The sequence below is a fragment of the Cryptomeria japonica genome, chromosome 11 (genome assembly GCF_030272615.1).
Source record: "Cryptomeria japonica chromosome 11, Sugi_1.0, whole genome shotgun sequence".
In the NCBI taxonomy this organism is placed as follows: domain Eukaryota; kingdom Viridiplantae; phylum Streptophyta; class Pinopsida; order Cupressales; family Cupressaceae; genus Cryptomeria; species Cryptomeria japonica.
The window spans coordinates 172,613,450-172,630,005 of NC_081415.1; the positions used below are offsets into that span (position 1 = coordinate 172,613,450).

General features: G+C 36.8%; 1 pseudogene; it reads right to left on the minus strand.

Moving 5' to 3' along the window:
• Nucleotides 1-15,958, minus strand: part of LOC131036941 (ricin B-like lectin EULS3) — a 71,434-nt pseudogene extending 55,476 nt beyond the window's left edge.
• Nucleotides 15,959-16,556: the final 598 nt, after the last annotated feature.

The following is a 16,556-nucleotide window of genomic DNA, read 5'->3' on the forward strand; positions in this document are numbered from 1 at the left end:
TCTTACATCAAGAAATAAAATTATCCTCTCTTGTGATTAGTAGATAATCAACATAAAGAATAAGAATTAATAATTCACCATTGGTTTCCTTGTAGTAGAGATTTGGATCTTCTTCATTCTTGGAAAAATCTCATTCCAAGAGATAGTGATCAATTCTTTCATACCATGCTCTGGGGGCCTGCTTCAATCCATATAGAGATTTCTTTAATCTGCAAACATGTGATTCAGCCTTATGAATCACAAAATCTTCAGCTTACTCCAAATAAACTTCTTCTTCAATATTACCATTCAAAAAAGCAATCTTAACATCCATCTGATGGACTTTCCATCCATTAGATGTTGCAATAGCCAAAACTGCTTGGATGGAAGTGTATCTGGTGACAAGAGAAAATGTCTCTTCATAGTGAATACCTTCTTTCTGTGTGAAACCTCTGGTTAAAAACCTTTCTTTATGCTTCTCAATGATGCCATTTTCTACATGTTTGATTTTGAAGAGCCATTTAGAAGATACCATAGATTTGCCTTTAGGCCTAGGCACAATATCCCAAACATCATTTTTCAAAATTGGCCGATACTCTTCTAACATAGAATCTTTCCAAACTTGATGCTTGAGAGCATCTCCAACATAGGAATTTTCAACATCAATGATCTTACTAATCAAGGTAGTATAACTGGAAAACAGGTTAGGTCTCTTACTTTCTCTAAAGGTCCCCTTTGGAGCAGCATAACTTTCAACTTGTTGAAGCATCTTTTTAGCCCAAAGTGGTCTCTTCCTAGTTTTGGGATAATGTTCTTCTAAAGGTAAGTCTTGAACTTCATGCTCAGCGTTTTCAAGGGTCTCCCTCTGAATCTCAGCAGTGGAGTCCTCATCCATGCTTGTAGGACGATCTTGGTGTTATAATTCATTAGAGATTTTGGACCTCCTGAATGCTATGTCTTCCTCAAAGATGACATCTCTACGTAGTTCAATTTGCCTTTGACCAAGTATGTATACTATGTAAGCCTTAGAGGTTTTACTATACCCTACAAATACCCCTTTCTTTCTAGAAGGTTCTAACTTTGATCTCTTTTCTTTGGGGACATGAATATAAACTGGACACCCAAAGATCCAAAGATGACTTATGTTAGGTTTTTTACTAGTAAAGGCTTCTTCAGGGGTGTTATTATCAAGAAGAGAATGAGGACATCTATTTTAAATATATACAGTTGTCCTAGATCCTTCAGCCCAAAATAAGATTTCTATATTTTTGTCAAACAACATAGCCCTAGAAGCTTATACTATAGTCCTATTCTTTCTTTCAGCTACCCCATTTTGTTGTGGGTTATAAGGTATAGTTAAATCCCTCTTAATCCCAGCATTTATATAATAATCTTTAAACATATTAGAAGTGTATTCCCCCCCATTGTCTATTCTTAAGGTTATGATTTTCTTACCTGTCATGTTTTCTACAAGAGTTTTGAATTCCTTAAATTTAGAAGGGATTTCTTCAGACTTTTTGTACCTTAGAAAATATATCTAGGTCTTCCTAGAATAATCATCTACAAATATTAAATAATATAAAAATACCCCTGAGGAGGGTACAAACACGGGTCCACATAAATCAGAATGAACTAATTCTAATACATTTTTGGATTTACTGTTGCTATAATTGAAAGACCCTTAGTATTCTTTCCCAGGGTTCACCCAGTGCAGGCTCCTTCAGAATTTTGACTTAGCTTGGGTAAGCCAATCACCATCTTCTCTATCTCAGGTAGGGCATGGAAATGAAGGTGCCCTAATCTACTGTGCCAAAGTTCATTCGAATTTGGAGTCTCATGAATCGAGGCTTGAGGTGGAGTAGTGCAAAGTCTGTAGAGGCTCCCTTGTCTTACTCCAATGGTGTGGGCTTTCTTGATGGTGGAGTTATTAGGCCAAGAAAGTATCTTTCCTTCCATAAAGGTTAATTTATAACCCTTAGCTTCAAGTATAGATACTGAGACAAGGTTTCTCTTTATACTAGGTACAAATAGAACTCTAGTCAGGTGTAGGGATATGAATAACTTTAGGTTGATATTGGAAGTTCCTATTCCCATAACTGGATAATTTGAGTCATCACCAATTTTCACTTCTTCATTTGAATTTTCCACAAGTGTATCTAGGTTCTCACGAAATCTAGTGATGTGTCGAGATGCTCCACTATCAATCACCCTTGTGTTGGAATGGGAGGTGACTTGACTAGAGAGGGTTGAGTAGAAGACTAGTTTCTTGAAATCACTCCCTTTCTTAATTTCTACCATTGAAGCCCGTTGCTTGATCCTCTCTGGACAATTCATTGCATAGTGCCCATATTGGTCACATCTGAAGCATTGTACTTCATAAATGTCTCTCTTCTTCTTTGAAGACCTCTTTCCATTTGAGTCGCTGTCCCTCTTTCTCTTAAAGTTCTTCATCTTTCCTTTCTTGTGCGAATTAGAGTTTAGAACTTGAATTTCTTCATTACCATTATTTTGTTTTATTCCTCTTGTGACAAGGCAAGATTCCTCTTGAATGAAATTGGTTTCAATCTATCAAACTTAGAAAATTTAGAATGAGCACTGATTCCTTGAATGAATGATTCCCATGAGGGAGGAAGTCCATTTAGGGCCATAATAGCAAGTTCTTTTTTGTCTAGTAGATGTAAAATATTGAATAGTTGATCCATAAGCTCAGTGATCATCAAGAAAAAGGATGTAACTATCTCTCCTTTATTCATCTTTATATGGTGTAGTTGATTCTTTAAGGTGAGAACCCTGCTAGTGTTGTTGATTTCATTAATGTCATCTAAGGATTTGAACATATGAAAACTCATCTCATATTTAGAAATAACTGGCACAATGTGGTCGCTACATGAATCCACAATTATCTTAAGAGCCTTCTCATTGTCCTTGCTCCATAGAATTTTCTCTGTATCATTAGAGGGTTCAGGAATTTCACTTTTGACATGTGAGTCAATTTTATTTTCTTTTAAAACAAGCATGATCCTGAATTTCCAAGATACAAAATTTGATGCTCCATCTAATCAATCTTCAAACCTAACTCTGATTGCCATTAGGATTATAGGAATTTGATCTACTAAGGGCCGGGTGAACATCTATAAGATCGTTACAAAATTTAGTTTGATCTTCCTTAACTTCGCTCTCATACCATGTTGAGACATGAACCAACTAGGACTCGAACCTAGGACCTTCCATATGTTGTTGTAGTGCTCTACCATTGAGCTATTGGCCCCTCTTTGACCATTCCATCATCAGTATGGGTGTGGCTTATTTCCAACACCAACACCAACACCAAGAAGCTCTAATATAATGACAATTCATCCATAAATAAAATTTTCTAAAAAAATATACACAAAACCTCTAGAAAAGGTCAATTTTTTCTAGTTTCTAGACAACTATTACTAAACAAACTAAGACTATAGTAACTATATGGGATAGTGAAAAGTAGAAACTACTTTAGCAACTAGCCTACCTTATGCTAACTTGTAAAAGAATAGAGATAGAATAAGGATACATTTAGGAAAAAAAGATAGGGTTAGAGTAATGAACAAAGAGGGTGAGAAAAGTTGTGTGAAATAAGTGTGATTAATAAAATTTGATTATAACGCATAACTTTACATAACTAACTCTTCTATATGAATGAGAATTTATGGCTAGGTCTAAGTGTATACAAATAATCCACATCAATTTTAAACTCATGATGCTAAGGTGACTATTAGAAGAAACCTTTTGAAGGATAAAAAGAAAAAGGGAAGGTGGAATTGTTTTTGACCTCAATGATCCTAAGGAGAACCACCAACATTGTTGGATATAATAACAAATGACTCGTGATAAACAACAAAAATAAAAATCTTAGTCACCAAATGGGTTAGAAGATTGTGAGTTGAATTTAAAGAGAGAGTTGAGCCACATGTGAGTTCAAGTTTCACAAAACAAATAAGGTTCTAAGACTAATTAATACAAAACTAAAGATTTTTGGAGGGGAAACTACAAACAGCCAAAACCATGCAAATAAAGGACCAATAATGGCACCATGTTATCAAGATCCAAATGAACCAATTTAAGATTGTGAATTTAGATTATTAATCTAATAAAGTTAATTATGTAAGTTCATTGTGAATACATAGATATTTAGTCACATGAGCAAATCATAATACTATCCTTAGACCATATGAAAATGAGCCTTGAAAAAATTTCTTATTCTTTTACAATAAAGAGTTTGCTAGTTGTATGTTCATTTTAACATATCAAAATATATTACAATAATTTTTTTCACAAACATTCTAATATAAAATTATAGCTAACTTCAATCTAAAAAGAATTTAAGTTTTGTATTCCAAATATTAATTTGTAAACTTTATTTCACACATTACAAAATTTGTTATTTTGTTAAACTTTTCAAAATATTTTGAAGAATTTTGGGAACAGTTGATAAGGAAGCATTCTATCCTAATATGATATTCATTAATGCAAGTTTTTAATTGATCACCAGAAATCATAACATGAATGAAAATGTGTAATTTTTATATAATATACCATACCACATATGAATAGAAACCATGTACTATAAACTAGAGAACTTATTTGTATATAATTGAAACCATGTAATATAAACTAGAGAACTTTATATATGATAGAAACCATGTACTATAAACTAGAGAACTTCTTTATATATAAGATCAGATACATAGATGCCAACCGTATATACTCCTGATCTCCACACTAACAAAGTTACAGACTACAAATATCCATAACCTTAAGATAACATATTTATAGCAAACATATATCTCTATAGTTCATATATCATGATGATCCTTCTAGTAGGAGGGAGGGATCTTCTAGAGCTGGTTGTCCTACTTGTTCCACTTCCACATCATAACTTTAGTACCCTCTTCGATGCCTCCATGGTTCCTATCATCTTGGAATGCATCCAAGTTGAGGCCAATATCATTTGCCATCCTTATGGTCCTGTACCCATATCCCATGTCCTCACTCTCACTCCATAGCACACTCTCATCATAGGAACCAACCTCATACTTGGTCAATAGGTACATATCCCATGTCCTCACTCTCACTCCATAGCACACTCTCATAATAGGAACCAGCCTCATACTTGGTCAGCAATACCTGTCATGAAACAACTCCAATACTTTATCATCACCATATATACAATACTTTATTATCACCATATATACAGTCACTAGATCAAATTTAAAAACCTTACAATAAAGAACTTCTACAGTGAAAGAATTATAGACTACTAGAAAAGAGTCCCTCAAAACCAAATGTATATATACCTCCTGGCATGTAGCAGGGGCATGATGAAGGGCCTGATGAGCTTAAAATATGCTCATAATTTGGATGTTATGGTAAACTTTTAAATGCCTTTAATTTTGTTATTTCATGGATGTTCAGACTTTGTTGAAACCTTTTTGGGATATCCTATAGCAAGATACTTTTATATTCCTGCGGCTCATTGTGTTGACTTGATTGCATTTATTGCCCCGTTGACTCCCTAAAATGATTGGTATATCGTATACAGTTTTTGAATGATGAAGTAGATTTAAATGTGTGATTAATGAATAGATATCGTGTATGTGCCATACGCCTTTTTCTGTTGCCTATTACCTTTTGTTTCGCAGGTTGTTGAAGAACGATCGAGTCAAGCACAGCCGATCTCGGCCTTGCAGTAAAGTCCATTTCCTACACGACTTCGAGGGAGCTCCGGCAAGGACTCTTTGACCGAACCATGGGAAATAATTTTAATGGTAGTTAATCTGGAAAGAGTGGAGTGCTAGATTCTCTCTGGATCGGGTGGAACGCATAAATTCATGTATGGAGTTTGTTCCTTGATTCAGGGATATATTTTACTTCCACGTCTTTCCTTGATGGAGTTAGTTAGTTAGTTACTCTCCTATTTTTAAATAAAGTTCTCCTCCTGTGCGAAGGAAAGAAGAGAGTTAGAATAAGATAGAATCAAAGCAGTAGATATCATGTAAGAATCAATATGATAATAAAAGACAGAATTTGTTGTTAGTTTCCATATCAACAAAACAATATATATCATTCTGTTTTTATGAATAAAGTTCAATGAAGTTCTGAGTTTAGCATCTGCGTAATCAGGAGATGCTTGCTAAGGGGGCCCACTTAGTAGGTATCTGTAGCTAGCTAGTTAGTTGTTCTTTCCTGTTAAGCTTTAGTTTGCTTTCATCTTTAAAGTTTTTATACAAACTCAGCTTTACATTGCTCCTGCAGCACAAGGAATCCATCACTGTGCCTGTTCTTGCAGCATAAGGCCAGTTCATAGTTTGTGTTTCAGTTGTAGTTATCATGATTTTTGTTTTAATCAAATCATAGTTGAGTTGAAGAGCTTTGCATTACCTTCCTGTAGCGTAGGTAGAATTTCTTTGCAGTATGTATTTCTGCTAAGATTTGACCAAAATGAGTTCCTAGTGCATATACTTTGCTGCGCCATTTAAAGTATATGTCCCCTGGTTTGACAAGTAAATGAACGTCTACAGAGAGAGATATTGGTCACTTGTTGGAATGCCCAATTCCCAGGGAAGGTTTTACTGTGATTTTCATATCCTTTTGTGGGTGCAACCATTTTTGGCACCGCTGCCGGGGATGGCATCTAGCTAGGAGTTTATCAGAAGTCATTTTTAGTATTAGTTTAGCTTGTTAGTAAAATTTTCTAGATCCGTCAAGCCACTATTCATAATATTGCATGCATAGAAGAAGAAGAGATGCCCTAGGAAGGTTCCTCCCTGAAAATCTATTTATTGAACTACCATTTGACCCAGCTGACAACGAACCTGAGGAAAATCCATTCGCTCTGTTATTCCAGCAACTAAACATGGCAAATAATTCACCTCATAATCCACCTCCTGCATTTGAGTTTCCCATTGTCCCCCAGGGAGATACTGACAATCTTAAAAATATTCCCTCTTCTTTACTTCCAAAGTTTTATGGCCTGGTCACAGAGGACCCAGAAACCTTTCTATTTGAATTTGATGTCCTCTGTCGCAGTTATGACTACAACACAGACGCTCATAAACTGAAGTTATTTCCTTCCACCTTGAAGGAAGGAGCTCTCAGATGGTTCATGAGTCTAGGAAGAGGTGTCATCGATAGTTGGGAGGTCATGCAGATGACATTCCTTGACAAGTATAAGGAATATTGTAAGAGCACCAACAAAAGTGATGACATATTCCGAATTCAGCAGAAGGATGATGAAAATCTGGAAGATTATATTTTTAGATTCTTGTTTTCACTAAAGAGGAACTCAAACCATACTCTCAATGAGGACTCTTAGAAATTACTATTTCTAAGAGGAATCAGTGATGCCTGTATAGATGCCCTGGACCTGATAGGAGGAGGTGATATAACCCAGTTGCCTTGGGATGATATAAAGAAAATATGTCTTAACTACTCTCGAGCAATAGTTAAGAAAGGTCGAGGTCATCATGCTACAATAGGGAAGTCTTCTTCTGCTGAAGTTTCCCAAATGGAGATAACAAATTTACTATCTGACTTCAAGCAGGACATCATTAATAATATGGCTACGCAACTGGACACTATGCAAGCTCAAAAGAAACATGAGGAGGCTGACGTAGTTTTGGTTGAGTTTTGTCCATACTGCAAACAAAAGAAGTGTGACTACAGATGCAAGATGGTGGCTAATTTGGAAGCCAAATAGATACCTACTGACTTCAAACCAGTAGAAGGAGATGATGATCAAGTGTTCTTTGTTGCACAAAGGAGACCATGGGCCCAAAGACAAAGTATGTTTCAAGACCCTTTAACTTTTGGTAATTCTTATTCTGGATATAATAACCAATGGCAACATGCATATGGACCACCACCACCCTGGAATCTACCTCAACCAAATTGGCCTAATTATCAGAACTAGTAATGGCAATCCCCTTAAGGAGGATGGCAGCAGCCACAAGGGCAATGGACCCCACCTTCAAGAAATTGGCAGCAAAATTCTCAATGGTGAGGCCCTCAACAATGGCAAAACCAGTCCTATGGATTCTTGCAGCTTCCATAGCCACAACCACAAGCCCTTATGCCGCCTCCTGCAGTAACTGCCACAAATCCTGGACCTCCAAAACAAACACCTATGCCTGCCCAGCCATTGCCCAATCCCAATAATAAGCAACAGCAGCAGCCTGTGTATCTTGCTGAAGCCAACCAATATCAAGCTTATGCCTTAAATGTTAATGACATCCATTTGAGATCCGGAACTACTTTACCTACTCCAAAACTGCCTCTGATTACTGAAATATCAGACTCTCCCCATGAAGAATCTATTGCACCTATTGTTCCTACTGAGCACATGCCCATAACTGATATAGTTCCTAAAGAGCCTGTTCTGAAAAATCAAGACAACCCACCTTTTCCTTAGAGGTTGTAAAGTACTACATATAAACCCATGGAAGAACCCACTTTTGACATTATGGATCAGTTCAAAAATGTGTAGATTCAAATTCCTTTATTTCAGGCTATTAAAAATATTCCTATTTTTGGAAAAGCTATTAAAGAAGCTTGTTTGAAGAAGCCTGGACGAAAGAAAAAAGATCCTCAAACAATTCATGTACTAGAAAAATTGGCTGATATAATGTTGGGAAATGTAGTTATTCCAAAGTATATTGACCCTGGAAGTTTTGTAATGCAGATAAATGTAAATGGCCAAGTTGTAAAAAATGTTTTGATTGATTTAGGTGCTACCATTAATGTCATGACAAAGCATACTATGGACTCCTTGAACATTTTAAACATTAGATCTACACCCACAGTTCTGCAGCTTGCAGACAGCTCCACAGTTAAACCTGACGGGATAGTAGAAGATGTAATTGTCATTCTTGAATCTTGGGAGTATCCTGCTGATTTCACAATATTATCAGTTAAGACAACTTTAGGAGGATATCCAGTTATTCTTGGTAGACTATGGTTAACAACTGCTGATGCTTTTATAGGATGTTGTTCTAGAGATATGACCATTTCTGATGGGCAGTCCACAAAGAAATTGGCTCTGTATCCGCCTGCTAGACCTCAGCCAGATTTGTCCCAACCTGTTTGGCCAGATGTGGGGGAGGAAATTGAAGAAGCCAATTCTTTGGCTCAATTAATGATGATTCAAAATGACCCATTCTCACAACTTCAGAGTGAAGATGCCTTGTTGTTTCAAATTCTATAGTACAACTCTGATACGGGTAGTTCATCTGATCCAAATGGTACTCATTTACAATGTTTCCTGCAGCAACCAGATTCTGAAAGTTCACTGCCTAAACTTCTAGCATTTTTTCATAATTTGCTTCCACAAGAGATACAAACATTACTAGTAGACTCTATGAGTAATCTCACAGAGCAGATAGAATTGTCTCAAGGTCATTGTTTGAATATCAATAACAAACTGTCACAGTCTCAACAGGCTGACCTATTAAAAATGCTACAAGAATAGCATAAAGCTTTTGCATGGGAATATGGGGACATGCAAGGAATAGATCCTCAAGTTTGTACTCATAGGATATATATCAAAAAATATTGTTCACCAATTAGACAACCTCAAAGAAGAGTAAATACAGCACTTAGAGAAATAGTTAAAAGTGAACTTCAAAAGTTGCTTGATGCTGGTTTTATTTATCCAATCTCTGACAGTCAATGGATTTCTCCATTAGTCATTGTCCCCAAGAAAGGTGGAAAATGGAGAGTATGTGTAGATTACAGAGAATTGAACAATGCCACTAAAAAAGATCACTTTCCACTACCTTTTGTAGATCAAGTACTAGACTCACTGTCTGACAAAAGATATTTTTCCTTTTTGGATGGTTACAGTGGGTAAAATCAGATAAAAATTGCCCCTGAAGATCAAGATAAGACCACTTTTACCTATCCATGGGGAACATTTGCTTATTCGGTCTTGCCTTTTGGCCTATGCAATGCGCCAGCAACATTTTAGAGAGCAGTAATTAGTATCTTTGCTGATATATCTCATGAATGTATGGAGATTTACATGGATGATTTCACTGCCTATGGAGTCACATTTGAAGAAGCATTGGTAAATTTAGAAAAAGTATTGAAAATGTGTAGAGAGCAAAATTTGTCTCTAAATAGTGAGAAATGTTTTCTAATGATGGAAGAAGGTATTGTTCTAGGTCATCATGTTTCAAAGAATGGAATTCAGGTCGACCCTGCTAAAATTGAAGTAATTCAGAATTTACAAACTCCTGCAAAATAGAAAGATGTCAGAAGTTTTTTTGGTCATGCAGGGTATTTTAGAAGGTTTATAAAAGACTTTAGTAAAGTTGCTAGTCCACTTTATGCTTTGTTAACAAAGGATTCCCAATTTGAGTGGATAGAGGCCTGTGAAAAATCCTTCCTACAACTAAAGGACTTGCTTACTAAAGCCCCTGTTCTTCAAGGTTCAAAATGAAATTTGCCTTTTCACATACATGCTGATGCCTCTAAATTTGACATAGGAGCAGTTCTGAATCAAAAAGAAAATTCAGTTGAACATGTTATTTACTTTATCAGCAAGAACCTTCAAGGTCCTGAGCTCAACTATACTGTCACAGAAAAGGAGTTGCTTGCAGTAGTGTATGCTTTGAATAAATTTAGGCATTATGTCACAGGTTATCAGATATTCGTCCATACTGACCATGCAGCAATCAAGTATCTGATGAACAAACTTGCCATCTTTGGTAGGTTGGCACGTTGGCTCTTGTTGTTACAATAATTTGACATTTCCATAATTGACAAACCAGGGAGAGCCAATGTTGTAGCTGACTTTTTATCAAGACTTCAATCAGCTGCACCTGTTGAACATGAGATCATTAATGATAGGTTCCCAGATGAACACTTATTTTTCATCGCTGCACATATACCCTGGTATGCAGACATTGCCAATTATCTAGCAGCAAACAGAATACCAGACCACTTTTCTCCAAAAGAAAAGAAATTGTTAATAGAGAAAAGTTTTAACTTTTCCTGAATTGCAAATAGTTTGTTTTATATTGGACCTAATCAAGTAATGCGAAGATGTGTAAGAGAAGATGAAACTTATGACATATTGCATGCTTGCCATGACGAATCATGTGGAGGACATTTTGCAGCAAAAAGAACATCAATGAAAGTTCTTACAACAGGGTACTACTGGCCAACATTACATAAGGATGTTGTGGCTTATACAAGAAAATGTGATAGATGCCAGCGTATGGGAAGACCGACTAAGTCCGATGAAATGCCACTATATCCGCAGATAATAGTCACCCCTTTTGATAAATGGGGGATGGATTTTGTAGGGCCAATTGATCCACCATCAAATGGAAAGTCATACATTCTAGTTTGCATGGACTATGTAACAAAATGGGTCGAGGTAATAGCTATGACTCATGCTCGAGATAACAAAGTTGCTGAGTTTCTGTATGAACAAATTTTTGCAAGATTTGGAGTTCGCAGAGAGCTTGTAACCGATCAAGGAGCTCAATTTACATCAAATCTGATCACTGCACTGATGAATGACTATAAAATCAAACATAGGAAATCCAGCCCTTATCACCCTCAAGCCAATGGTCAAGCAGAGGTAACAAACAGAGAAATTGAGGCGATCCTCACAAAGACAATACAGATCCATAGAAAATATTGGAGCAATAGACTTCTTGAAGCAGTTTGGGCTTACAGAACTACATGGAAAACAACAACTGGGTTTGCACCTTTTGAGCTGCTTTATGGGAAAACAGCCATGTTACCCATAGAATTTGAACATAAAACTTTGAAGACAGCTCTTGAACTCAATATAGACATATCTGAAGCACAAAAGGACCATCTCCTGCAGCTAAATGCTTTGGACGAAATGAAAAAGCCCGCCCTGCAGCATACAGAAACAATCCAATAGCAAAGGAAGAAATGGCATGATCAACACATCAAAACCAGGAAATTTTCTGCTGGAGATTGGGCTCTGTTATATGATTCCAGATATCAAGAAAACCAAGGTAAGCTCACAACACGCTGGCTTGGCCCCTATGAAGTTGAAAATGTGTTTGGCAATGGAGCTATGCAGCTGATAACAATAGACCCAGTCCACTTTAAATTGCTAGTGAATGGCCACCGACTCCGGTTGTATCACAAACTAGTCTCCAAGGAAGAATTCATGCAGCAATTCATTTAGGGTCCTCCCGCTACTCTTCCTGCAGCTGAAAGCTTTAGCCTTTCTCCTGCAGCGTTATCATAATTTTCAAAAAAGAATGCTCATAATAAAGTTTTTTTTTTAATAAAAGGAAACCCCTTTTTCTCCATTCTCATTTATCGCCCCCATTTCACTTCTTTATCTTCCACCCATCTCACCCATCCACGTCATCCATCTGCATCAACCTTAATTAAGATATCTTTCCCACTTGTCAATTCATGCAGATGTCATCATCTTTCTTCACACGTACGTGCAATTATCAAAGGTACGCCATATCTTTTCTTATTGCATATTTGATTTGTTTCATCCTATTCATTTACTGCTATGCATGTACCAGTCATTATTACCCGACTCTCTACCTGTTCTTTACGACATATAAGGACACATGTCATACTTTAAGAAGGGGGCGGGGTAATCCATCTTTTAAAATCTGTCTTTTCGCCGCTGCCATAACTGCAAAATAATCTCTCTTTAATACTTTTCTGGTACTTTCCAAATATGATCGCATGTCCTTCTTTATTGCATAATTACGATTAAGACTGCTTGTTCAAAAAGTTCATTTTTGGAAAAAGAAAGAAATGTGACAGCACGAAAGAAGAAAAACCAGAGCAGAAAGGGAAACAGAGAATTTGAATCTTCAGCAAGGAATTGAGTTCAGCTAAAGGAAAACTACAAACATAGGTGGTCAATTGGTGTGACATGAGCCTGTAGCTCATGAAATGTTATTGCAAAATCCGCAAACAATCCACGCATTCAGCCTCTGTGGGTGGTTAAATTATTTCTTGAGCTTAAATGATTTTGATGAAGAGACTGCTGGAGAATTTTTTAGAACCCTTTATGAAGGGAAAGCCATCGTATGGAGTCTAATGGTTGTTGCAACCGAAAATAGAATTTCTGAAGTAACTGGGCTTCCAGCCGTTGGAGAAAACTTTTCTTCAGACGCTGCAGCTGCAAGGGCTGAGTTTTCAATGCCTACTGATGGACCTCTGGAAGTTTCCAAGCAGGGATGCAAGCGCGTATCGTTGCCTCCTCCTTATTCAGAGTATGCTACTTACATAATCAGATATTTGACCTATGAAATCTGTTTTTCCTATCTGCATTCTCATCATTTTAAATTATTGAGTCATATGAGGCATGGGTTAGTTATAAATGTTCCGAATTTCTTGTTAAAATTTTTAGAAAAAAGTGCCCACGGAACTCAATAGGGGAAAGCTAATTCTGTCGCTTATCATGGCCTTATTAAATTACTGATTGAGCACTCTTTGAGGAATGTTTCACATCTCTCCTGGCAACAATTTGTTGCCCAAAAGAGTTTGCAAATCCTACAACCCCCTAGGGTACTTACCCCAAGGCCTCAGAAAAAGAAGAAAGAAATTGCATCTACCAGTAAAACAGGGCAAGGGTCACCTACTCCTGTAGCACCTGGTCCTGCAGCTTTCGCACCTGAATCCTCTACTAGGGTACAAACTAGGTCTGCCACTAGGAGAGAGAAGGGAAAAACAAAGGCAGAAGAGTCCCCAAAATCTGACCCTCGTTCTCAGAAAAGGCAATGCCCTTCTCCTGCAGCGCCTTCCCTTGTAGCTGTTTCTCCTACAGCAACACCTATTGCTATTACTAGTTCACCGTCATCCTCTAGTAGGGCAAAAGCCTCTGAACAAACAAGGAAGAGGAAAGCTACCGGAACACCTCCTACAGCTGCATCAGTGCCAATAAGGGTTTTCGCAAGGAAACAATCTAAGACCTCCCCTGCTTCACTGCAACCAGAGGTGATTGTAATTTCAGAAGGATCTATTGAGTTTGAATTTATTGTTTCTCGGGATGTGTCCAAGAATGCTGCCCAGAGTTCATTCGTTCCTGAAGAGGAACAAGTTGAAACAAGGCATAATGAGCAAGGGTTACCAAATCTTGATGATTTGGCTACTACTGCTATGCAATTTTTGGAGGAAGCACAGACTTCTCCACTGTAGCAACAAGAAGAATGTATCTTGCAACAAGAGCAAGAATAGACTAAAGAATTGAATGTGCCTAGTGAAGTTGTTATTTCATGGATGTTCAGACTTTGTTGAAACCTTTTAAATGCCTTTACTTTTGTTATTTCATGGATGTTCAGACTTTGTTGAAACCTTTTTGGGATATCCTGTAGCAAGATACTTTTATATTCCTGCGGCTCATTGTGTTGACTTGATTGCATTTATTGCCCCGTTGACTCCCTAAAATGACTGGTATATCGTATATAGTTTTTGAATGATGAAGTAGATTTAAATGTGTGATTAATGAATAGATATCGTGTATGTGCCATACACCTTTTTCTATTGTCTATTACCTTTTGTTTCACAGGTTGTTGATGAACGATCGAGTCAAGCGCAACCGATCTCGGCCTTACAATAAAGTCCATTTCCTACACGACTTCGAGGGAGCTCCGGCAAGGACTCTTTGACCGAACCATGGGAAAGAATTTTAATGGCAGTTAATCTGGAAAGAGTGGAGTGCTAGATTCTCTATGGATTGGGTGGAACGCATAAATTCATTTATGGAGTTTGTTCCTTGATTCAGGGATATATTTTACTTCCGCATCTTTCCTTGATGGAGTTAGTTAGTTAGTTACTCTCCTGTTTTTAAATAAAGTTCTCCTCCTGTGTGAAGGAAAGAGGAGAGTTAGAATAAGATAGAATCAGAGCAGTAGATATCATGTAAGAATCAATATGATAATAAAAGACAGAATTTGTTGTTAGTTTCCATATCAACAAAACAATATATATCATTCTGTTTTTATGAATAAAGTTCAATGAAGTTCTGAGTTTAGCATCTGCGTAATCAGGAGATGCTTGCTAAGGGGGCCCACTTAGTAGGTATCTGTAGCTAGCTAGTTAGTTGTTCTTTCCTATTAAGCTTCAGTTTGCTTTCATCTTTAAAGTTTTTATACAAACTCAGCTTTATATTGCTCCTGCAGCACAAGGAATCCATCACTGTGCCTATTCTTGCAGCATAAGGCCAGTTCATAGTTTGTGTTTCAGTTGTAGTTATCATGATTTCTGTTTTAATCAAATCATAGTTGAGTTAAAGAGCTTTTCATTACCTTCCTGTAGCTTAGGTAGAATTTCTTTCCAGTATGTATTTCTACTAAGATTTGACCAAAATGAGTTCCTAGTGCATATACTTTGCTGCGCCATTTAAAGTATACGTCCCCTGGTTTGACAAGTAAATGAACGTCTACAGAGAGAGATATTGGTCAGCTTTTGGAAAGCCCAATTCCCAGGGAAGGTTTTACTGTGATTTTCATATCCTTTTGTGGGCATGACCAGGGCCTACCCTTTGGCCTTGTTCACGAGGCCAAAGGCTGGATGACCCACTATTTCTCTCACATAGTTGTTCCATGACTCATCTTTCACCCATTGCTGCATACATATACACAATATATCTATAACAAAAGTGACCCAAGAAAACAGTTATCACTAAAACAATTAAGAGCCAAAGTAAAACCTTTAAATACATATTAGCTTATAGAAATAAATTTCAATACAAAACAAATGTAGTATAGGAAATTCATATATACCTGAGTTGGGTCACTGGGATTATAGTAAAGAAGCGGTGTCCTGCCATCCCTGATACCTAGAGCATAATCAGGATTGGCCTTAGAGTAGACCTTCACGATCTGCCCCTATGGAAGGTTGTGGTGCCTCTGTTGCTAACTGTAATTGTACCTAGATTGAAATCCACACTTTTTCTTCCTATCACCGCATCTTTGGCTCTCATACTGTTGATAATATGCCATGCTTATAGCATAGGAAATAAAACACAGAAAGCAATGAACAATACAAATGAGTGATTGTCTTGTCTTTGTGTTTTGAGGTTTAATGATGTTTATATAGGGCAAGAAAAGGAATATTAGTTCATAAATATGTGTGAGTGGAAGGGAATGGAATGCAACTTTTCTTTCAGCTTTAAATTGGAATTAGTTCTTTGAAGTGATAATAGAGAAAAGGATACAATTCATTAGTTACACACTTATGTGGTTTTCTTTTATCTTTTACATCTGTATGATTGAACCTTTTAGGGTAAGCATGCGGAGAAGAGTTGTCATCCAGAAATAGGTGTCATATACAGATGATTTGTTCCCTGATCTTTATTGTCACCTTTTCGTATTGTAAGTTCTGGATGTAAGTTTTGGCTCATTGTGTAAGGGTTGATGTTTTCGTATTGTCATTTCTTATATTTGTGTTCATTGAAAAAAGTATGAAGTAAAATATTTTTAGATTGTTTTGCAAACATTTTAAAAAATTATGCAGTTTAGAAAGAGAAAGGTGTTTTCTAATGTTGTATTTATTATATTTTGTTATGGATGGCCTATGTT